The following is a 25,664-nucleotide window of genomic DNA, read 5'->3' on the forward strand; positions in this document are numbered from 1 at the left end:
AAGGGATTTATTTATTTAGTGTGTTATATCATGGTAGTGTCCTGTATATATTTCTTTTTCTCTCAAGGTCTATATCTTTCATTCATTAACTCTTCGTCCTAAATGGTTAAATCATTGTTGTCAAAGGGTTAAATCATCGCCATTAAAGGGTTAAGTCATCGCCATTAAAGGGTTAAATCATCGCCATCAAAGGGTTAAATCATCGCCATTAAAGTGTTAAATCATCGCCATTAAAGGGTTAAATCATCGCCATTAAAGGGTTAAGTTATCGCCATTAAAGGGTTAAGTCATCGCCATCAAAGGGTTAAATCATCGCCATTAAAGGGTTAAATCATCGCCATTAAAGGGTTAAATCAGTGTCGTTAAAGGGTTAATGAAATAAATGAACCAATACACTGCCAGTTCATTATCATTAACGCCACTTTCTTGGGAGATCTGGCCTCACAACCCAGAACTAACTATCAATAGAAGTCCCCACACAGCTGTTCTACTCGTGAAAACTTTCCTGAATGGACTTTTTTACTTCAGCACTTTGTCTCCATCCCTCCCTACTCCCCTGTTATTGTGAGCATCTGAGTGTGTGGCTCTGTGTTCCCAAGAGAGGAATATCGGGAGTCTCCACAAACCCAGCACCAAGGAGCAATATCCCAAAGTTTGTCATCAAAATAGAAAAAAAAACGAGATTGTACAGACACTCAGCTGCCAATATGACGCAGTATTAACTTTCCCGAGGTCTTGGTATACCTTTCCTGTGTATTGGTTTGTCGATCCATTACCCTGTAATATGTTTTGCTAAAATATGTCCAGTCGGCTGCACTAATACCTGGTACAGTGGCGGATGTGTTTTTGTGAGATGTGGCAGCTCTGTGTTTGTTTACGTCGTGTTAAAAACTCTTCGGATGGCCCCTAAGGAACCTCGTAATAGTAGCCTGAGTAAGGATGCTAGATATAACATTCCTCCACAGAGTTGCCACATCTTACAAAAACGCGCCAGCCTGTGTTGTGTTAGACTACATGGTATAAGTTACCTACTCAGATGAATAACGAGATATGTAGTTAGGGAATGTTGCCTCAGGCTCTGGGGGATGAATGGAGTCGAGGTTGTTACCCAAACTTTTTGTATTTTCCTGAGGCACCATCCTAGTCAGTCCTTACCACAAGCTTGAATGCTTTGGGTAAACATATGTTGATAAAGGATTTTGTGGGACTAGGAATCGACTTGCAATAATATTATGCATACATAAATACTATATATATTTTTTTTTTCAAAGTAGAATTTCAGCTTAGGAACGTATATATGTGTGTGTATGAGTGTGTATGTGTGTGTATGTGTGTGTGTGTGTGTGTATGTATGCACCTGAGCATTACTTATGTCTATATACGTAAATAATTGCGTCAATGATTAAGCCATACCGATTTCTATTTCACAGTAGGAAATAGCTAGTAAACTGAACTGCCAACTTAGCTCTCACAGTCAGCTGGTCATGTGTGTCTCATTTGAACCATCTGCCGGAAAATAAAGTTTTATCGCCCGATACATACCCACCGGCTGGAAATTCCCGCGTTCTTAAATTCCCATTACCGTAAAACGCGAGAAAGTATGGGTTTTTCTGTGCCCTTGGGAGGAAATCTTATTAAAGTAATGACTCAAAAAAAAAAGTGAATTTTTCTTAAGATTCGGCAAAGAAATTCGAAGATTGTTCAGGAAAATGTAAAGGATTTTTTTTGTTTTGTAAATGTTCAAATATATTGACTTACATTTAATTTATACAGGTAAATATCTACCAGGTGACAGATCCCTATTATACAGTAAGGTTATGCAAGTCCTATTTACATGTGAACTTCAGTATAATTTTCAACCAATTTTTTTATCTTAACTTCAATTCATATGTGACAATAACTTTTAGCTTAATCAGTTATACGAGTTATTAGTTATTCCTTGTAATATACAGTTGTTCATACATGGGTGAAATAATTGAGGTTTAGCAAAAAAGGACACAATTATCCTCTTTTAAGAATAATTTGTTGAACTTGAAATGAAAAAGACACGAGTCAATTCACTTGTAATATCATGAGGAAGTGTCAATTAGTCTTAACTTAAAAAAACATACAAACACACACACATATATACACACACACACACAAAAGTATACACATAAGCGCCCCCACACACAAACACACCCCCACCCACACACAAACACACCCCCACACACACAAACACACCTCACCCACACACAAACACACCCCCACACACAAACACACACCCCCACACCCACACAAACACACCCCCACACGCACAAACACACCTCACCCCACACAAACACACCCCCACACACAAACTCACCTCACCCACACACACAAACACACCCCCACACACACACACCAACTCACCTCACCCACACACAAACACACCTCACCCACACACAAACACACCCTCACCCCCACACAAACACACCCCACACACACAAACTCACCTCACCCACACACAAACACACCCCACACACACAATCTAACTCACCTCACCCACACACAAACACACCCCACCCACACACACCCAACTCACCCTCACCCACACACAAACACATCTCACCCACACACAAACACACCCCACACACAAACACACCCCACACACATAAACACACCACCCACACACAAACACACCCCCACACGCACAAACACACCCCCACACATAAACACACCCCACACACACACAAACTCACCTCACCCACACACAAACACACCCCCACACACACACACCAACTCACCTCACCCACACACAAACACACCCCACCCACACACAAACACACACCCCCACACACAAACACACCCCCACACACATAAACACACCCCACCCACACACAAACACACCCCACACACACAAACACACCCCCACACGCACAAACACACCTCACCCCACACAAACACACCCCACCCCACACAAACACACCCCACACACACAAACACACCCCACCCACACACAAACACACCCCACCCCCACACAAACACACCCCCACACGCACAAACACACCCCACCCACACACAAACACACCTCACCCCACACAAACACACCCCACACACACACACAACACACCCACACAAACACACCCCACACAAACACACCCCTTACACAAAACACACCCCACACACACAAACACACCCCACACACACAAGCAAGCACACACCCCCACACACACAAACACACTCCCCACACACACACAAACAAACACACCTCACCCCCACACAAACACACCCCCACACAGGTAATATGTGTTCCAAAAGCCAACATTGTAACGCTGAGTTAAGTTCTATACAAACTTTTCCCTCCACATTACACTTGGATCTTTTGAAGATGGTTAAGTCCGAGAGAGAAATAATGTGTAATCTAATTCTGTTTACTTGTTGGGGTGGAAGCTGATGGAGTGTGTTAAGTTTCATTCAAAGTTTGGAGTCTCTCTACTTATTGCACCTTGAACTCACGTAACCTTCAGCTCTTCTAACCTAACCTAACCTATGCTTACATAACCTAACCTAACCTTGAACTGGATAAGTGAAACCTATGAATTTTGTTTTTAAAGTAAACTTAAGGTCAACTGTGTTACTTCATTTTGTCATCTGTTTATAAAATGAGTAAAATAATATAAAGATGAACAAATAAATTAAAGTAAAATGTCAAGTGTAAAATTCGTTTAAAATTTGAATTAAAAAAGTTTTCCCCCAATTAGCCACCAGATGGTAGTGGAGGGAAAAGGCTAACAATAAAAACAAGTCCCAAGAAATAGTCAGCCGGGGTCATAACCAGTGGCATCAGACATACTGTAGCGCTGACGGCGATCATCCAAGATATATAGTCCTGTCAAATCTCTGCAAAACTGAAGCACAAGTCTTGAACAAAGAATAAAGTTTATTGTTTTTTTTTTTTTTTGCTTTTTAACGACAGCCATCTTGGATGACGGACACTATACCTGACACATATTGGAGGAAGATGATCCGAGGGGAATTTTTGAACGATCTCAGGAAAAAGTTGAATTATTAGTTTTAAAAAGTCAAAATTGATAAAAAACAATTTTACAGACTGCCGGACGACCAACTGTGATGGGTGTGTTGAAGGATAAACAAAGGTGACTGAACGTGAGGGAGTGTGTAAGAAATAAATAAACTTTCACTGATATTTCAAATATTTGACATTGAGGATCTTGTCGATACGAGGCGAGGAAGACTTAGAAGAGATTATTAACACCGGAGGAAATCATTTTAGCTTATTAAGTTAACATGGAGTGTTGAACTGATGTTACTCGCTGACTCCCGGATTAAAATGCTGTTAAGATCTGTGTCAAAGAATTTCGACTCTACTTTCGTCCCCTGAATTTCTATGTCTTTGACTGCTATAGTGTACTGCACCGCTTGATCCAGTACTGGTGACGGTGCGCTACTACTACTACTATTACTACTACTATTACTACCACCACCACTACTACTACTACAGCTGCTTTTAATTTACAATAGACTACTGAAGTCCGTTCACCTCTCCTCCTGAACCACGAACCTCCAGGGATTCAGATCTCGTGAATCGGAAGCAGCAGACCGATACATTATTCTGTTCATAAATGCTTCGTGGTACAACAAGGCTGTATTGCCACAGTTGAGGCTGCAGCATCATGTAAACCAAATGATTGACTAAAATCAGCATTTTAGTCATTAGTGCCAGTGCCTCTTGTGACGTCATTAGTCACCCAGAAATGTCAGCCATTTTAAGGAGTTTTTATTTTTTCAATTTAATTTGCAGAAACTTGTTACATATTTCACCAATTCCTCGACGTGGGAAGATGTAATTAATAACAAACTTGAAACCTTTGGGCTTTAATTATAAAAACACTTTTCGTGTCTTCACTTGTACCTAAACTTGGCTGAGTGCTAAAAAAAAACCCGCAGGACATCTTTCTTGTTGCAACACTAATGATAAGTTTCTGTCGTCTACAAGTACACGACAACGTAGCCCACATGAAGTAAAATATATAAAACATTTTTGTCTTATGTTGGATTACCGAGGCAGCAGACGACGACTATTTCAGTAAAATCTTAAAATATAAAATGAAAAGAAACCAAAATGTGTTGCTCAGGTTAGGTTAGGTTACTTTGTCTTAATGTTGAAGTACCAAGACACGAATATTTCGATAAAACTAAAACTAAAAATAAAAAATAAAATGAAAAAAATCCTAATGCGTTGCTCGGGAGGTTAACACAACACTGCTTCATGATGGGAGTCAACAAGGAGGTTACAAGTTGAAATTGGTTAGATAATTCGATTAAATTGGATATTCTAAACTCTGCCGCCTGTCCTGCTGTAATCCCTTTAGTGATAACCGAATTTACTTACCTTCAACATTGGCTTGTCATTGTTGTTATTATTACCACGTCAATCCCCGGTAAAGCCTTTGGTGACTACAAACTGATTTATAAACTTGATACTCAACGACCCTAATGTGTGTGTGTGTTGTTTCTTGGATATAATTATTCCTGATACAAAAAATATATATATTCAAGGATGCAATAAATATGGACTAATTTATGGAAAATGTATAAACTTACATGGATGTTATCTTATAAAAATGACACGTCTCTTATATACTGGTAAACTAACTTGGTGCTGTGAAAATGGCATTCTATTATGTAAGAATACAATGGGCTTATTAACTGATAAAATACATCGTTTAAAAATAATAGTTCGCAGAATTTAGGTTTAATTATAAGACCAGTGTATATGCCCCCACACGTTATATATACAGTATATAGTTTGCTTGAACGCTAACAACTTTATATAGGTAATATCTGGAATGGCAGAAGTTAAATTCCTTTACGAATGAATAAGTAAATTGTAAATACTGTAGCTCAGGTGTTGAATGACTGCACGAGGACTGGTTCAATAAACAGACGAAGTTAGGCAGAGTGAGTGAGTTAATATTCCAACAGGAAGTTAAGTATTGATCCCTAACCTATCCTCACCTTATCTATCTTATCCTATCTTGACATATCTTAACCTAACCTAATCTATCCTAACCTAACCTAACCTAACCTAACCTAACCTAATACTGTGAACGGATAGGAGAAAAAAGAAAGAAAGACAGAAAGAGAATTTAGCAAAAGTAAGGGGACTGAAATATGATGATTTTAATTGACTTGAAATGAAAAAAGTAACGTCCTTTAACGAACGAATAACAGGATGTAAATGATATTAAAAAATTTTATTTTTTCACAAGTTAACGTTCACTTCTGGCGAATTAAAACCATCCATTGGAGCGCATGAAGGCATTTTTTTGGGGGGGGAGGAATGAAATAAAGAATGGTTGGTCATGACAATACAGAGCTTAACGTGAATCTATAATATCTAACATTTTTTTTAACATAACATATTAATTTCCTCTCTTATTTAACACTCAATGTTCTTTTTTATAAGTTCCATAAAAATGTACACACAATTTTTATGTAATATTCTTCTACTTTACATTTTGTTTGTACTGACAAGTTATCAGGTTATATCAATTACCTGTATTAACACCTGATCTTTCATTTAATTATCTAATATTTCTACACTGTTTTAATTCCTGTGATGTTTGTCGTTTACCTCCACCTTGACTTAGGATCTCGTGGCCCTTATGACTTTACTGTATATCTGGACTCTTTCGCCACCACCACCACCACCCAAGGTACCCTGTGACGTCAGATGCTTGAGATGGTTTTCTTAAATACGTTTTCAGACAGACAGACAGACAGACAGCTACATACATATGATGAGTTGAGAGGAGATTAAACTTAATAATGGTATGAATTACATATTTTTTATCCCCTAACAATGCCGGATGAAGGAAGAAGCTTAACAACATTACTACTTAAAAAACGTGATGGCTTACAAATGACAGTTCCGGTTTATGTAATATAACAAACCGTAAACTTATTGAGAACATTAATTTATTGTCGTACTTAAAATATTATTAAACCTTTTCGTCTGGATGAGGTTTAACAAGATTACTAATTTTGCAAAAGTCTTGATACTTTTCCTATACACATAACCAAAATCCAGGTATTTTCCAGGTTTTTCAGCCACTAATTGAAAAACCAGGTATTTTCCAGGTGATTAAACTTAAGATTACAATTATTTGCTGAGAATAAAAACATCATGAAAATTAAATCAGTAAATGCGGTGATCTAAAAAAATAAGAAATAAGGTTCAGTAGAGGAGTTTGTGTTATACAAGTATGAAGTTAAGTGTGGATGAAAAATATTGACAATTGCAGGAAATAGGTTTAGACAACACAACGAAAGATTGAAGCGAATTAAAGGAGCGGTGGTGTTGAGAATGCAAACCTATTAGACTGACATACGAGAGAGGGTAAGGTTGTGTCAACAAATGGAAGGGTGTTGGGAGCAAAACAAGTGATCAAAACAAGAAAAAGAGCAAAAAATAGGGAAAAAAAAAAGAGTGCGAGGGAGCGAATTTAACGCGCTTGTGTAGTGGTGGTGAGCGCGCAGGTGAGTGTGGGAATGCCGAGGTGTGAGCGAGCGAGAGGACCCAGTGTTCGGGGCGACGTGAAACGCTCAGTGTCGCGGTCCCTTCACCCAACAGCACGCGTCTCTCCTCCGCACCTCCCACCACACACATACACCGCATCTCTACCCCCCCTACTGCTACTTCTGCAGGTTAAATACTACCTGATCATGATTTCATGATCAGAGGGTGAATTGGGATGATAAGTTGTGTGTTATTTCACCTCCAGCTGTTCATAAGGTCACCATGCTTCGCTACAGGAACCAAAAACCCTTAGGCCCACGAGATCAAATTATTCATTGATAGATTTTCACGAAACAAAACAGGTGGTGCATCGATCCCAGTGGTTTTTCAAGGGAATTTTTGTTTTGTCATCTTTCAACAATAAACGGAACAAAGGCTTGGCACTATCTTATGGACAAGTGTTTGAATGTAAACTTGATACCCGCAAAATATTCTCGGGTTTTATAACTTGGAACACACACCAACCAATTCTAGTCTATATCTGCCAATTGGATGAAACTAATGAATAGATAAAATTGATAAATCTACATGAAAAAGAAAAAGTTTGAAGAAAGTGGACAAACACGTTGATAATATCGACTATTGTATACCAGAAAATCACTCGCGTCCAGAAATCCCATGTATTAAGTGATCAGAAGATAAGATTACTATTTACGAATAAGGTTCAAAAGGTCACAGTAATCGTCGAAGATAACAGACTCGTAGTGTTAAGTGCATAGAGCCACCCAATAAAATAAAGTGAAAATAAATACTATTACCTTATCAACTTTTAACAATAATTACATTACTAAAACTGATATCTTGGGAAAAAAATTAAGAAAAATAAAACAAAAGTGAACGAAATAAGCTACTTTTTTTTATGCTCTGAAGACAAATCAGGTTTATACTGTGTGAAAAAAATTCTAAAATATATATTATAAATTTCCTGTGTGATAGAAACAGCTGATATATTCAGAAACACACACACGCAGGTAACTACATTTCTTTCCAACATTACGTATCAGAACAGTGTACTGAATCATCTACTGTAAGGCAAAAACTACGGTAATTAACAGGTAAGAAATTAAATGATTTTTTTTAATAGTCTTTTAATCAATACACATTTGATTTTCTCTTCTGAAGATGTATTCGTTATCCACAGGTGTTCAAATTACCTGATAGTAATTACGATAAGAATAACCTGTTTGTAATGGGTACTATCACGTCGGTAATTATGAGCAATAACATAACAGTCTCATCGTTCGGGAAGACGTTATTTATTTGCTGAATATATGTTATTATTTATTAACTATTTTGTGCGTGTGTAGATAGATAGATAGATAGATTGATTGATTGATTGATTGATTGATTGATTGATTGACTCATTCATTCATTAAATTGATTGATTGATTGACTGCCTCATTCATTCATTCATTCATTCACTGACTGACTGATTGATTGGGTAAAATAATGGCTTCGCAGGATTTGACAATTTGACGCAGAAAATGAAACTCATATTTTAAAACTAAGTAAAATCCTACAAGTTTCTATATCAAATTTAACCCAATATAAACTCCCGGTGTTTCCTGTATATGAGTAAAATCTTCTCTTATTGTTCCCAGATCTTAAGATATTTATAAATTAAAGATAATCCAAATTTGATTTCAACATTAATATCTGATTGTGTCTGTCCCAATACTAACCTAACCTAACCTGCCTCAATCCTAACCTAACCTGCCTCAATCCTAACCTAACCTGCCTCAATCCTAACCTAACCTGCCTCAATCCTAACCTAACCTGCCTCAATCCTAACCTAACCTGCCTCAAACCTAACCTAACCTGCCTCAATCCTAACCTAACCTGCCTCAATCCTAACCTAACCTGCCTCAATCCTAACCTAACCTGCCTCAATCCTAACCTAACCTGCCTCAATCCTAACCTAACCTGCCTCAATCCTAACCTAACCTAACCCTAAGCACATTCACACACTTCCTCTGCGTCACTGTCACACTATATGAGCTCAACCGCCTCACAATGACATTTGGGATCCCACTAATTGATCTCCAGGTAAACATTCCCTCAACTCAAATCCAATGACTGAACTCGAGAGGAAAAAGTAACACCCAGTCTGTAATTACACTTGTAGCTTTCAGTAATCGCTTGTTAACACGCTGACTGGAAGCTATTCGCGAAAGCTAACATCAATGAATATTTTCCCACTTGCTGTACGAGCTCTTACATTATTGGTCCCATGATTGATAAAAGGAAATAGTTCCTTACGTGTATTGAATGTTTGACTTCTCATAACCTAACCTAACAAACTAAACTAAACTAAACTAACCTAACCTAACCTAACCTAACCTAACCTAACCTAACAACATTATGGTAAATTAAAATATATACATATATCACTGTTAGATGTGATATATAAAAAGGTGTTTAATAGATCTATACTGTGATATATTATTTCTATAACGAACATCAGCTTTCGTCATAGTTCAATATATTTTGTATACTATGGCAATGACGCTATTTATTCAGACTTGGTCTACAGTTCTTAAAAATTTCACTCGCAATCAGGCATACAAACATTCTTATACCGACAGACACAGACATACATACAGGTATACACACACACACACACACTTTGTATATGTGTAAAATGCTTGGTGGAAAGAGCAGGGAGGAGGGTGGGGATGGGGGGAGGGGAGAGGGTGGGTAAAGGAGAGGGGAGGGGAAGGTGAGGGGAAGGGGTAGAGGTGGGGGAAGGGGTGAGGGGAAGACAATATCTCCTCAGGTTGAGAAAAATAATCCCAAGTTTCTGTAAACGATCTTAGTTTCTCTTCTGTGAGGCGATGGGTCTCCTCAACACAGCTAAGTGAGTGAGTGAGTGAGTGTGATCGTCTACTATACAAGACGCACTCAAGCAAAGTTCATTCTCACTCCCTCCATCCTTTCGTTTGGGGGATCTGTTTCTACGTTTATCCTATATCTCTCTACGTCCTTGATTTATCGAGCTCTTCCACCTCCTAATTTAGTGTTTCCTCCTTCCCTCTTTATTAATCAAACTCTCCTGCATGCCTCTTTTTTTAGTGTCGTTATCCTTTGCTTCCTTTCCTTCTTCCTCTTATCCACCTTTACGCACTTAGTTCATCGCTTTCCTTAATCCAAAGAGACTCATCCTAACTATCTACCCTATCTTCTGCCCTGTGTCGTGTCGTGTCGTGTCGTGTCGTGTCGTGTCGTGTCGTCTCTCTCTCTAAACCCCACATTTAACGCTCAAAAATTCCTTTCAGCTTAGCCTCGCTCTACTAGCTACATCTGCTGACATCGACTCGCGTTTCACCTGCATATATCAGAGAGGGAAGTCCAGGCTACCACCGCCGCCATTACCACCACCACCACCCCCTCACCTACGCATGCGAATTCAACAACATTTTTTTTTATCTTTCCTTTTCACTCCCCCTTTCCTTCACCTCAAAGCCTTAGCTATTTTGACTGACTTTCAACATTCTCTCTGACATCTATACCTTAATTCTATCGGCTTGAATATATATATGGAGAGAGAGAGACGGGGGGAACAGAAGAGATAGAGAAAGAGAGGGGGGAGAGGAGAAGAAGAAACCGAAAGAGAGAAGAGGGAGAACGAAGAGATACAGAGAGAAAGAGAGAAGGGGAGGAGAGAGAGAAGAAACAGAAAGAGACAGAAAGAGAGAGAGATATATATATATATATAAAGAGAGGGAGAGACAGACAAAGAGAAACGCAGAGACAAAGAGAGGAGGAGATAGAGAGAGAGAGAGAGAAATACCTACTCATTATATTACACAAAAATCATTATATACCACTTAATTCACGAGCTATTGGAGCCTTATAATTCATCCTTCATTATTTCAAAACTCAAGTCTCTTATTTACGATTTTTTTCGTCTTAATGAACTCGATCAAGTTTTACATTTTTATATTAAGAGATTTTTTTTACATTTTCTTTTTCTTTTTTTTTATCTTTTAAAATAATCATCGTTTTTATTTTGTCTTCAACAGTGTTAAGTGAACCATAATTCCTCAATATATTTTTTAATGAAATATGAAAAAAAGGACAAATTAATTATAAATGAATTCGGTAAATTGTCTAAAAATATTAACGTAGAGAAAATCATTATTATTATTATTATTATTATTATTATTATTATTATTATTATTATTATTATTATTATTATTATTATTATTATTATTATCGTTATTATTATTATTATCATTATTATCACTATTAATATCCATCCACACAGAGATATTACATATTTCTCCCCTTCAACACTCACTAATTAACCTGGTCTACCTGCACCTCCAGCCACACTCCCTCTCACTGCTATAGGGAGCCAAACGACACACAATTTCTATGACCCCAGCAATCAGCATTCTCTATAACCCAGCTGGCGCCTCCACGTTCACTCCTTTATAGAAATATTCATCAGGGTATCAGAAATATATATATATAAACCAATGATATTTTTTTTTTTAATATTATCTTGTTTCTGATTGGTCGGGATTATTTGTATAGATTGGAAGGATATTACTCACTTATATAGAGATAATTATAGGAAACATAAATAAAAGTTGTATAATTTTTGTTTTTGATGGGAGTAATTATACTGTATATTATATCCATATTTTGTATTCGAGATCAATTATATGCAATGATACGCAATTCAGGAAGTATAATATAACACAATTATACCTGTGGTGAACGTATCAAACAGTGATACTATGGCATAATGGTCAGTACACTCGTCTCGCAAGTGAAAGGTCACGAGTTCGATACACCAGGCAAGAGTGAAATTATTAGCATGTATCTTTTGACTTTGTGATTCTGTCTAGTCAGCAGTAATTGGAAACTTGATGGATGTTAATCGATTTGCGGACGGTGTTGTAGGGGGGTGGGGGGGGGATGCTTAGTCTGGGATATTGGCAAGTTGTCCAGGTTATCTTGAAGTACTCCTTGAGAGTACGTTATACAGTTGGTTTATTCAGGGGACAGCTATGGTGTTCCCGTTAGTGAGAGCTCTATTTAAGGGACTAAATGGGGAGGAGTTTCCGTTATATCGAGATAGATGTGAAATCCTCCATCTAACGGATTATATAGATCAAAGTCCGTTATATGGAGGTTTCACTGTACCCCTACGGCCTGCCATTCTAGGTTAGGTTAGGTATACTGTATACCCCTACGACTTGCATGTCTAGAACACAAGGGGAAATATTAAAGCTATTTATTATAAGTTAAGACAAAACTCATTTATTATTTCAAAGTTTCTGGTCAAACTTTTCCTGGCATCCAAGTGTGAATAATGAGGAAAATTATTTGGTCGGGAAGTTAGGGGGAAAAAAAACCTTTGTATAAGTTCCAAAAAATAATAAAAAAAAGCTGTAGTTCTCTCTCGGTCATATTTTTACAAGTGTTACGGCCGTGTGTTGACTGTTGGTGCACCACACATTATAATATTGTAAACAGAGGCTCCCGGCCAGCAGACAGTTGACTGCATGTTCTGTTTACTTTTATACTTTCTAATTCCAGACTTTTGGGAGAGAGGGAGGAAGGAGAGAGAAAAGACAAAATTTTGGAAGTTTTAAATCGAAACACCTTTTGATTTTCAGTAGTATTCTTTATTTTTTTTTATATCTGTCACTCTGTATTTTTCTCGGCAGACAGACACAGACAAACAGACAGACAGACACATCCTACACAGCCGTCAAAGAACCTCCACCTCCCACATGATGATAACCAATTCAGTAAACAAAGCCAAGGCTGGGAGTGGGCGGTGACGCTACCACCAGAGTACATAAAGGGAACACCCACCCACCACGTCCATTCTCTCCGTACTCACTCCAACGCCACCCCATGTTCCACCCACCCATCGCTCTCACTTCCCCACAAACCACTTCACTTCCCTCACCAACCCACCTACAAGCCGCCCCACTTCCCACCCACCCACCTCGTCCCCACTTCCCCACCAACCTACACACTAGCCACCCACCCCCACCTCCACCACTGTCGCCCTTCACCAACCTCACCTAACACAAGCCCCCACCACCAACCACACTCGTCGCCCCCACTTCCCCACCCCACAGTTCACTCCACCATAGCCCCTCACCCAACCACCACCACTCGCCTCCCACTTCCCACACCACTTCCCCAAAGCCACTCGTCGTCCCCACTTCCCCACCCACCCTCCCACCACCCCATGCCGTTCCATCTCCTCAACCCCACACCTCAGCCATTTACATATTTTGGGATGAACTTCCTACTTTTCATAATGTTGCTCTTAAGGAATCACTCGTGTGTGTGTGTGTGTGTGTGTGTGTGAATACGTATTTGTATTAGTATTTACCTTTATTCTCTTTAACTATTTTTCTCTTGTAGTTTTAATAAAGATATAATGAACTAATTACCAATATACAGTATATAATTTGGGATATACCTATTATATATAGAGTAAAAAAATGTACAAATCATACATTATATTTGTAGAGCACAGCTGGATCCCCTAAATGCTACAAATGCATCACACGATCCTTTGAGATACAGTAATCAAATTTATCCGACCCGCAGGCAGGACTACCGCACAGGCTGATACGTTTTGTTACTTTTATTTATATATATACGGGTTTATATATCACTACCACGGCTGAGTGATTTATACAGGCGAACGAAGCAGCAGCAGTGTTCCGGCAGCATCGTAGTCAAGAATTAATCAAGTAACTCATCCAAGGCCAGACTAAAGTAACTCCTCCATGGTCAGACTAAAGTAATTCATTCATGGCCAGATTAAAGTAACTCCTCCATGGTCAGACTAAAGTAACTCATTCATGGCCAGATTAAAGTAACTCCTTCATGGCCAGATTAAAGTAACTCATCCATGGCCAGACTAAAGTACCTCCGTCAATGTTGGGATTATCTCTTTAAAGTGTACAGTACAGTCGGGGACAAAAATTCTTTCTCGTGGTAAAACTGCGTCACGAAATGGGTAGAATAATTTGAATTTCACGTCAAAAAAAAAACCAGAAAACATTATTTGATTTCGAATATTGTGTGTGTGTGTGTGTGTGTGTGTGTGTGTGTGTCAGTTTGTGTGTTTGTGTGCGGGGGGTGTTTCAGAATGTATTTATGTATAACTTCCTTTACTGATAACACGGGCATATGCGATTACACACACACACACACACACACACACACACACAGTTAGTGGGGGGTGGGGGGGCTCCGTCTCGCGAAAAAAATCACTAAACCACAACGGTCCCTTAATGAGATTTAATATGTCCGCTATACAGAATATATTACTTTTGATTTGAAGCTTTTCCATTATTGTTTTACGTCACACACCTGGTTAATTTATTAGCATATCTACCATGTTTGCAATCAGGTAATTTGCATTTTCGCACGTCCACCTGTTCTCCCCCTGCACTACATTTGCATAAGGGCAGTGAATTTCAGTGTCCCTTCGATTTATATCAACCATTGCCAGGCTTCGCTGATAGGGCCACACGATTCACCCAATTATATGACTTTTTTTTTCTTTCGATCCCTCTTCCGTATCGCCGAACCCTCCTCACCACTGTTTATACCCGTTAATCTTAATACTGTTTATCTGTTAATTAGTATACTTTATTGGACCATCGGCGTGTGTGAGAGACAAACAAGGAGGTTAAGACTGATGGGAAATGTCTCTCATCAATTTGAACCATAAGTGTTTATAAACAAAGATGTGCACTTAACTACTAAACGAGCATTTGTCTCTCCTCCCTGAACCACGAACCCTGGGATTCAGACTCATGAATCTGAAGCATTTATGAATAGCATATATGTATCAGTCTACTGCTTCCGGTTCACGAGTCTGAATCTCTCAGGGGTTCGTTGTTCAGATGGAGAGGTGAACGGACTTTAGTAATTAAATGCACAGCTCAACAGTTGAAGTTTTAAAGGCCAACGCTTGTGACTGATCTGGAAAGCACTTCTATGACCAGAGTTGTCATTTACTGTGAGACTGTGAAGTGGTGGGGTGAGGGCCACCAGCCAGGTGAGACGGGCAGGTAACGTGATCTAGACAAGTGACATGACCCAGATAGGTGACATGATCCGAACAAGTGACATATTGACAGGAGATATGAACCAGATAGAGAACATGACCAAAGACATGTAAAATGACACACAAAATAACTGAAGAGAGGGAAGATCACTCGAATGGAAGAGATGACACAGAAAAGCGAGATGACAGACCAGTAAATCGAAGGTTTTATGAAGATGGGAAACAAAGAACGAACGATAAGGAAGAAGTAACCGAAAATATCGATAGATGTTACAAAAAAAAAAGCTTTAACCTGAAGAAAATTTTCTCTCCATAATTTAAAATTTATTATTCATCACCAATTTGCAAACCTAACCGAGTCTTCAAAATATTGGGGTTAATTCAATATATATAATAGTTACGTGTAACAAGCAGCGAATTCATCTTTTGGGGTAACTCGTCAGTTTGCTCACTTGATTGATATTCTATGCACCCAACCCAACCCAACCCAACCCAACCCAACCCAACCCAACCCAACTCAACCCAACCCAACCCAACCCACATAATAAAAGACTACCTCCATCTTCCTTACAATCTGGGGGTATGATGACCCATCCCACACTGTGAATAAACGATGAATAAATCAAATTGCCGGCCACTTTTCCTCTGATCGTTGATTGCTGAAACTGTGGCAGTGTGTGTGTGGGGGGAATGACTGCAAGAGGGTGAGTGGATGAGTGGTAAGGAGAGGGGAGGGGGGAGATGGAAGGAAAGAAGAGCGAGTTCGGGGAGAATAGAAATGGAGGAAGGAAGGAATGAAGGAAGGAATGCAGAGAGAGAGAGAGGAGGAACGCAAGGAGGGAGGTAGAGAGGAAAAGTGAAGAGGTGGAGGAAAGAAGGGAGAATACAGGGAGTGAGTATAAAGATAAAGGGAGTGAGAGTAGAGAGGGAGATTATAGAAGGATTATCTATAATTACAGATAATCTTAGGAGGAAAGAAGATAATAAATGAGGAGGGGAAAACATAATTGATAATGAAGAGGAAAAAACAGGAGGAGAAAGGTGGGAAAAGACGGAATGATAGAAGGAAGAATGGCCAAATAACGTAAGAATAGAAAGTAGTGATGCAAGAAGAGAAAGTAGTGATGCAAGAAGAGAAAGTAGTGATGCAAGAAGAGAAAGTAGTGATGCAAGAAGAGAAAGCAGTGATGCAAGAAGAGAAAGCAGTGATGCAAGAAGAGAAAGCAGTGATGCAAGAAGAGAAAGTAATAAAGAGAAAAATAGTAAAGTAACAATAGAAAATAACAAAACAAGAAAAGAAAGTAATTAGAGAGGGAAGAGAAGAAGAAAACTACAAGACAAAAAAATCAAGAAAATAAGAAAGAAAGAAAACAAAGAAGAGAAAGTAATAAATGAGGAAGAAGAGGGAAAAAGCAGTAAACACGGTGGGAAGAATAATGATGGATAGGGGTAGGGTGAAAAACGAGGAAGGGGCAAAACGGTGATAAATGAAAGAAAAGTGAGAGATGAAATTTGTGAGGCGGGGGACACACACACACACACGAGTTACGGTCTAATGTGAGAGGGAAAAGAGAGGAGAGAGGAAGAGAAGGAAGGAGTGTAGAAGGAGAGGGAATGAGTGTAGGAGGAGAGGGAATGGGTGTAGAGCGAGAGGGAAGGGGTGAAGAAAAGGAGGCGAAAGAGAAAGTAAAGAGAGAGGAGACGACATAAGAGACGCGGAGAGAAAGGGAGAGGAAGAAAACGAAAATAACGGGGGAAAGTGAAATGTAGAAGAGGGAAATGGAATAAAAAAGGTGGAAGAGGGGATGGTGAGTAGGGTAGAGAGAGAAAGGAGAAGAGAAAGTTTTGATGAAAGTCATACTGAATAAGACAAGGATAAGGGGAAACAGAGGGAGTGAAGAAAGAAGAAGGAATTGTGGAGATAAGAAGATAAATGAAGAAAGAAGAACAGAACAGAAAGAAGTGAGAAGCAAATAGAAAATTAAAGGATGAGAGAGAGGGAGAGGGATAATGTGGGTGGAGGGGTGTGGGTGGAGGAGGGTGTGGATGGAGGAGGGTGTGGATGGAGGAGGGTGTGGGTGGAGGGGTGTAGGTGGAGGGGGGGGGTGGAGGGGCGTGGGGGAGGGGATGGGTGGGAGGAGGAGGGTGGTGGGTGGAGAGGGTGGGGAGGGTGTGGGTGGAGGAGGGTGGGGTGAGGAGGTGGGTGGAGGGGGGTGGGGTGGAGGGGGGTGGGGGTGGGAGGGGGGTGGGGGTGGGGGAGGGGGTGGGTGGAGGGGGTGGGGTGGGAGGGGGGTGGGAGGAGAGGAGGGTGGGGATGGAGGAGGGTGTGGGTGGGAGGAGGGGGGGGGGAGGGGGGGGGTGGGGGGTGGTGGGGTGGGAGGAGGGGTGGGGGGAGGTGGGGTGGGAGGAGGGGTGGGTGGAGGGGAGGGTGGGTGGAGGGATGGAGGTGGAGGAGGGTGGGGTGGGAGGGTGGGAGGGGGGGGAGGGGGGATGGGGGGGGGTGGAGGGGTGGTGTGGAGGTGTGAGGGTGGGTGGGTGGGGTGGGGGGTGTGTGGAAGAGGGTGTGGGTGGGAAGAGGTGTGGGGGTGGGATGGGGTGGGTGGTGGGTGGGAGGTGGGTGGGAGGAGGGGTGTGGGTGGGAGGGGGGTGGGTGGAGGGGGGGTGGGTGGGAGGGGGTGGGTGGGCGGTGGGAAGGTGGAGGGGTGGGTGGGAGGAGGGTGGGTGGAGGAGGGTGTGGGTGGAGGAGGGGTGGGTGGAGGAGGGGTGTGGGTGGGAGGAGGGTGTGTGGGTGGGAGGGGTGTGGGTGGGTGGGGTGGAGGGGGTGGGTGGAGGAGGAGGGAGGGGGTGTGGAGGGGTGTGGGGTGGGAGGGGTGTGGGGTGGACGGTGGGAGGTGGGGAAGAGGTGGGTGGAAGAGGGTGGGTGGGAAGAGGGGTGTGGGGGGAGGAGGGGTGTGTGGGTGGAGGGGTGGGGTGGAAAAGGGGGTGTGGGTGGGAGGAGGGGTGGGGGAGGGGAGGGGGTGGAGGAGGGTAGGTGGAGGTGTGGTGGGAGGAGGGTGGGGTGAAGGAGGGCGTGGGTGGAGGGGTGGGAGGAGGGGTGGGGTGGAGGGGTGTGGGTGGAGGGGGTGGGGAGGGGGTGTGGGGGGTGGGGTGGGGAGGGAGGGGTGGGGTGGCGGGGTGGAGGGGGGGGTGGGTGGAGGGAGGGTGGTGGAGGAGGGCGTGGGTGGAGGAGGGGTGGGTGGTGGAGGTGTGGGTGGCGGAGGGGTGGGTGGCGGAGGGTGTGGGTGGGGAGGGTGTGGGTGGAGGAGGGTGTGGGTGGAGGAGGGTGTGGGTGGAGGGGTGTGGGTGGAGGGGTGTGGGTGGACTGCTCATGAAAGGCGGTGATGAGGACAGAAATTAGCGCGCAAGAGATCAGTATTAGGCTCGTATTCCCCGCTTACTCAGCAAGACCTTAATCCCAGCGTCGAAGATGATGATGGTGATAATGGTGATAATGATGGTGATAATGGTGATGGTGACATTGATGGTGGTGATAATGGTGATGGTGACATTGATGGTGGTGATAATGGTGACAATGATAGTGACGACGGTGGTGAAGCACATAGTTTTGTAATGAAGATATGAAAAACAAATTAGGCCAGAAATAGTTATTCATTTGAGTTGTTATACATACATGAAAATCTGATTGACTGAATAACTCAAGTCCTATAACTGAAGAAATACAAATGTGTGTATATATCCGAAGACCCCAATAATACACAATGGTATACTGTAAAAGTTGATGTCGTGTATGAATGACCCGAGACGATAGCGTATACAGTGAAATACGGTAATACTCATACACTCATACAGGATTACAAGACAACGATATTCCACATAATACCAAGGATACTAATGTAATAGTGTGTATGCATTATTTAACACCGTTACTTATAAATTTTAGGGTTACATATCACTTTTGATCTTAATGTATATACAAAAAGTGAGAAAATGTATATATCTTAAATAACAATTCATATACATTATCTTATCTTCCAGACTAACTCACATAACGCCAAGAGCATCAACGTAGAAACTCATGATTTGTTACATGGGAAATTCTTATTATCAACAGAAAGTACAATGTTGTGCAACTTCCAGGGGACGACAATGGACCCAGATGATGGTGTGTTTGTGGTGTTGAGCTGTAGCAAAATGTTCCCAGTCTCTCCTTGTCACCTGAAACACAATACCTGGTACACCATAATCCACTGTACCAACAAGGACACTGCATGATATTCACAAATGGATACTAGCTGCTGGTGGTGGTGGTGGTGGCGTGCAATTGCAACATATATTGTATTATAAACCGTGCCATGTTTGCAATGAACAGTTTCAGAGAGAGAGAGAAGGAGAGAAAGAGAGATATATAGAGTGAATGAAAGAAAGCAAGAAAGAAAGGAGAGAGAGACACACCTTCGTAACCTGAGAGGAGTCGATCACCTGAGAAAGTTAATCAGCCAACCAAGACGATCAACTCAGGTGAAGAGGACCAACTCACCTGAATGGATGCAATTAGCTTAAGATGATGTAATTAGTCAGTTGATATGACATAATTAGTTAACCCATGCGAGCCATCAGTCAAGTCAACGTCATCGGTCAGCTGAGAGAACTAACAAGCTGAGAAGGCGTAATTAACCAGGTGATTTGACATACGTAATCAATTGAGATAATGTAATCAACTGAGATGACGTAATCAATGAACTATGGTGGGGCACTTCACTGACATAATCCATCAGTCGAGAATTAATCAGTTCAAAGGACATAACGTGTCGAGAGAAGGTGATTAATCAGGTGAGATGACGTCATCAATTAGCTAAGATTACGTCACCATTCAGCTGAGAAGAGAGAGAGGACCCGAGATGGAAACAGCCAACTGAGAACATAACTAGACAACCTCAGCATCCCAACATGTAATAATAAATCATTCATTATCATCACAGTTCCTCAATTATCTATAACATCATCAGTTTGTTTCCTCCTGTATGTTAAATTACCAAGTTTCTTTAATAATAACCAGCTGTCATTGTGTTCTATAATAATACTATATATGCATATCACTTTATATATCTTCATAGTGCTATTAAGTTCAGGTGTCTACTAAGTTCAGATGTTGAAGTAGAATTTTCCGAAGAATCTAAATTTTATGAAATATGGGAACTACAGAATTTGGTCCATATTTTAGGAATTATTAAATGACTAGGCAATCGTTTCAATATATAAAAATATTTGTTTATTTTTTATTTTTTTTTTTGTCCCTTAATTTATTGGCCGGATATATTCAGAAACTTTATAATGTATTCTCGGCACCTGATAATATCCTCTGTTGTTGTGGTTATTATTATTATTATTATTAGGTGATCAAGACACTCCCAGGAAGGTAGGTAATACACTAACAATCACCACAGTGGATCCGACAACATTACTTTTTAGTTTGATACAAATATACAGAAGTTCTGAACTGGGATTAGGATTGGCCTTGGTTTTTTAATATTTTTTTGGGTAGGATTTTTTACAGGACCGTAGGAGCTAGTAGACATCCTGTACTATGCTAAGTGGGTTCAAAAATGATTATACTGATGACAATGAACAGCTCGTGTTGTCATAGTCGGGGATGTAGACTATAAAAATGCTCTACGTTGGTTAATGAATCAGTGCTAAAAGGCATTCATAGTGCTGACTAATGCTTATGTAGATATCCGTATATCTAAACTGAAAGGTTAAATAAAAGATGCAAATGGAGAGATAAAAGCATTTCACTATGCAAATCTAAAAGACGGATTATCTGATAGTTTATAGAACACTAACATTATAGGATTTACACTCTAAATAAAGTTCAGGATGTAAGGTTTATCTCTCTCTCTTTCTCTCTCTCTGCTGTAGTGTTACCAACGGCAGCAACATCAAAAACCCCGCAGGAGACAGGTTCTGAGCCTTGCCACCAACACCAGACTAAGTTGGCAACACAGCCCGAGCCAAAGAGCTTAGTGGCACACATCCCATATTACGATTTTTTTTATTTCGTTTAAAACCTCGCCACGATCCTCCTTACTTTGTTGCTGTTTCTGAAGCTAACGTCCCAGATATAATACAAAGTACTTTTATTGTATTATTTTTCACCCACCCACAACATCAACACATTTTTTTTCCATGGTTAGCGATCAAATATAATACCACAGTCTAATTAATACTTCATGCATGTTGAATATCAGAAAAATATTCTTCTTTGGCTAACGTCAAATAATACTTCAATTTCATCAAAAACGTAAAAATAAAACAAAAATATGGTTAACGTTTCATGCAGGACACTGAATACATTTTTTTTCTTATGGTTAACGCCTCAGTGATGATTCTCAACTGGTTAACTCGAAAACGTTGTGTTTCCTAGTTATCCAAGTTCTTTTAAACTCCGACTAATGTCTAAGCACCTTACTAGGCCCATTAACCATGCCAATCACCACGTATTGACAACTTTCTTTACATGGATAACGTTTCAATCACGTATTATAAACCAAACCTAACCTAACCTTTCATTCGCATTATCCTCGTTAAAACCAAAACTAGAATCCCCTCCACGTATACAAATCAATCATATTACTCAAACCCTACACAAAATTACCCAATAACATATTTCAAACATTTATCTCAATATGTTTAGGTAAAGCTTAAACAATGATCCTCTCACAAACTCGTACAAACTTGTTTTTTTTACTTGCATTATCCATTAAGAACTCCAACCCTGATCCCACCACACACATATAAAAGAAGAAAACGTATTGGTAAACTGTCAAGAGTAAAGTTTTAGCTACACAGCGTTACACACTACCTCCCAATAGGTTGAAAGGGTCGTGATTGAGATAATACCTTTAGAAAACAAAAACTATAGTGTAGGAAGTATTTGCAGCAGAGTTCAAGAAGAGAAATGTCATGTTATTCTTGGGTACCGGAGAACAGCACAACAGCGACAAAAACAGCTGTTGTGGCAGCCTCAATAACAGCAAGTGCAGCAGCGTGAACAGTGGTGATAAAGACACACACACACACACACACACACACACACACACACACACTCCTGGTAGTGATATTCGTTGTAGTATTAACGTCACATACATAACAGCAATAACCACTAGAGCAGCACCAATGATAGCAGAAGTGTAACAGCAACTCTGACAACAACAGCAACATTTCCAGCAAGAGAATCGGTAACATTAACAGAGTAAATAACAGCATTGGGAAGTAGTATTAACGAAAAATAGACGCAGCAATAACAAGTAAAAGAAATATAAAGTAAAATATTATCAGTATCGTAAGGGTGACAGCAGCCACCACATTTAAACAGTGATAACGGTAGTAGTAGTAGTAACAGTAAACATGCCGTTACCAACAGATATATTAAAGCTGCTATCAACATCAATATGATTACTAACACCATCATCGTCCTCACCATAACCACCACCATCGCTACCACTATCACTATCCCAACATTATGAATATTATCCCTATCACTATTACCACTATCACCACGAACATCATCACCACCACCATCAACACCATTAGCACCACAAACAACATTAGCGTCACCAACACCACCTGATACTCTTGCAACACCACTAACACCATCACCATTAGCGATAAGTTTGGCACCAATATGACCCATCATCATTGGCAATTCACACCACCATTACCAATACTAACTACACCGGCATCATCACAGCGTCAGCATCTCCACCACAGCGTCAGCATCTCCACCACAGCGTCAGCATCATCACCACAGCGTCAGCATCATCACCACAGCGTCAGCATCATCACCACAGCGTCAGCATCATCACCACAGCGTCAGTATCATCACCACAGCGTCAGCATCTCCACCAGCATCATCACCACAGCGTCAGCATCTCCACCAGCATCATCACCACAGCGTCAGCATCATCACCATCATCACCACAGCGGCAGCATCATCACCACAGCGTCAGCATCTCCACCAGCATCATCACCACAGCGTCAGCATCATCACCATCATCACCACAGCGTCAGCATCATCACCACAGCGGCAGCATCATCACCACAGCGTCAGCATCTCCATCAGCATCATCTTCACCATCATCAGCACCTCAGTGTCAGCATCATCATCACAGCATCATCATCATCATTCAAAATCACCACCAACAGTGATCACAGCACAAACCTTACACTACAGGGTTAATCATATCCACAAATGATAACCATAGCATCAACACGATCACCAGCACCGATAAGAACGCCAACAGCAGCAAGTAAGGCAGGAGCAAGTACGGCAACAGAGGAGGCAGCCGTAAGCCACCATTAACACAGGTAATCCCGCCAACCAACCACCCAGATACGGTTGAGAAAACGATAGCACCGACCACATACACACTACCAACCAAAACCAAGAATCTCGAGTGGAGTCGCAAATTATTCGGCTGAAGAAGCAATGAGATACTATTACATAACCAAGTAAAATGTGTTTTTAATTTCCCCGAGTACAGTAGGTGGGAAATTAACGTAAGAATCTTTTACAGAATCGGGTAATGGACTCCCTGCTTATTGTACAGTACTCTTCGTCTAATTTATCTTATAGGCAACTATCTTCCCCTCGCCTTCTCAGCCATTCTGCCACAAGCATTATCATATCAGTTAAATTCTGGTTTCAATTTATCATTTTTTTACCTATCTAGTCATTTTGTTTTCATCACCATTGAAAACCAGCTCATTTGCACTTTATACCAGTTCATTTGCATACTTAAAGATTAGATCATGGGAAAGAGATTAGGGTACAAATTTCGTGAAACGCATTTGCGCGGATGCACTTATAAATGCAGCTAATGCCCGCTGATAGTGTGTATGAAGTGGATATCACATTATATTTTCCTTAATGAGAATCTGTTTTCACCGTGGCCAGGAAGTGTGGGAGAGATAAGGTAAGCAAACCTCCATCTGCTTTCACATTTTAGGTCTTGTGATACTGTTAGAGGCTACTGAAAACGTGTTATCAGCTGTGAGGACATATAGGAGTATACATGGACAGTATTCACACATACGCATCCCTGGAAACTCACTTATGTAAATGAACACATGCAGAACCTAACCTTACTATTATAGATAACTTGAATCATTGTGTAATATTTAACAACAGGTGTAAGGGTTATGAAACCGAGTAAGGAAACTTTTTAAAAGATAAAAGTTCTTCAGTTTATCAAGAACATCGTAAAAGTGGTGGAGGAAATAATTTTTTTGTCAAAGGAAAGGATGATCAAGAACCTAACCTAACCATGTTTAAATATCAGTAAATATGGCTAACTTAACCTAGCCTCCCGGCGTGTAAGCCAAACCTAACTCAACAAGACAAGAGAAGCAGCAAAGGAACCACAGAACAAAACCTGAAAACGAAAAGCCAGAAAAATTCGAAAAATACAAATTTCCGACAAAAATGCTTTTTTTTTTTTAAAGATAGTCCAGCAATAGCCCGCTCATACTTGCTAAATTTACCAGCCCAGGAAATATCACTGCAAATTGAATCTCTTAACCTAACACGTGACTGTCCCTTACTATGGACCAATTGCAAGATCAGCCGCGGTGTACTGTGGTATCCCGGCGGTCATAATACAATGGAGTAAAAAATTTTGATTTTTCAAGATGGGCCATGGTGGTACCCGACCGTCGTTTGTTGTTACTACGTCATCGTAGTGTAGTCAGGTGTACCAAATGGCGGAAGACTTGGGGGTTGGTATGCTTGTACAGGTTAAAATATCCTATAATAATGACTTAAAAGAATTCAAAGTTACGGAAGTTGATTGAGTTAGTGATATGTATGCAAATTAGTAGTATCTAGAAAATCACCTGCTCAAAAAGAAATTCCCGAGAGACTTTGTATAGTAAATATAATCCCGATCTTCAACACGAAAGATAACGAACATACACGGTTGGCGAAAAGGCAAGAATCACGAGAGAAAAAAAACGATATTCGATAAAAATTATATAAAACTA

At 40.6% G+C, this 25,664-nt stretch overlaps 1 protein-coding gene across 5 annotated transcripts in view; it reads left to right on the top strand.

The window, feature by feature from the left end:
• The first annotated feature begins 7,580 nt into the window (after positions 1-7,580).
• LOC121867346 overlaps positions 7,581-25,664 on the top strand; it is a 46,855-nt gene continuing 28,771 nt past the window's right edge. For 4 of the 5 annotated variants that reach the window (XR_006089126.1, XR_006089136.1, XR_006089135.1 and 1 more), the window contains exon 1: positions 7,581-8,619. The gene's annotated coding sequence lies outside the window, so the exon portion shown is untranslated. The remainder of the gene's footprint in view (positions 8,620-25,664) is intronic. The other variant, XM_042367277.1, reaches the window with a different exon arrangement.

This window comes from Homarus americanus, unplaced genomic scaffold (genome assembly GCF_018991925.1).
Source record: "Homarus americanus isolate GMGI-L3 unplaced genomic scaffold, GMGI_Hamer_2.0 scaffold32583, whole genome shotgun sequence".
In the NCBI taxonomy this organism is placed as follows: Eukaryota; Metazoa; Arthropoda; class Malacostraca; order Decapoda; family Nephropidae; genus Homarus; species Homarus americanus.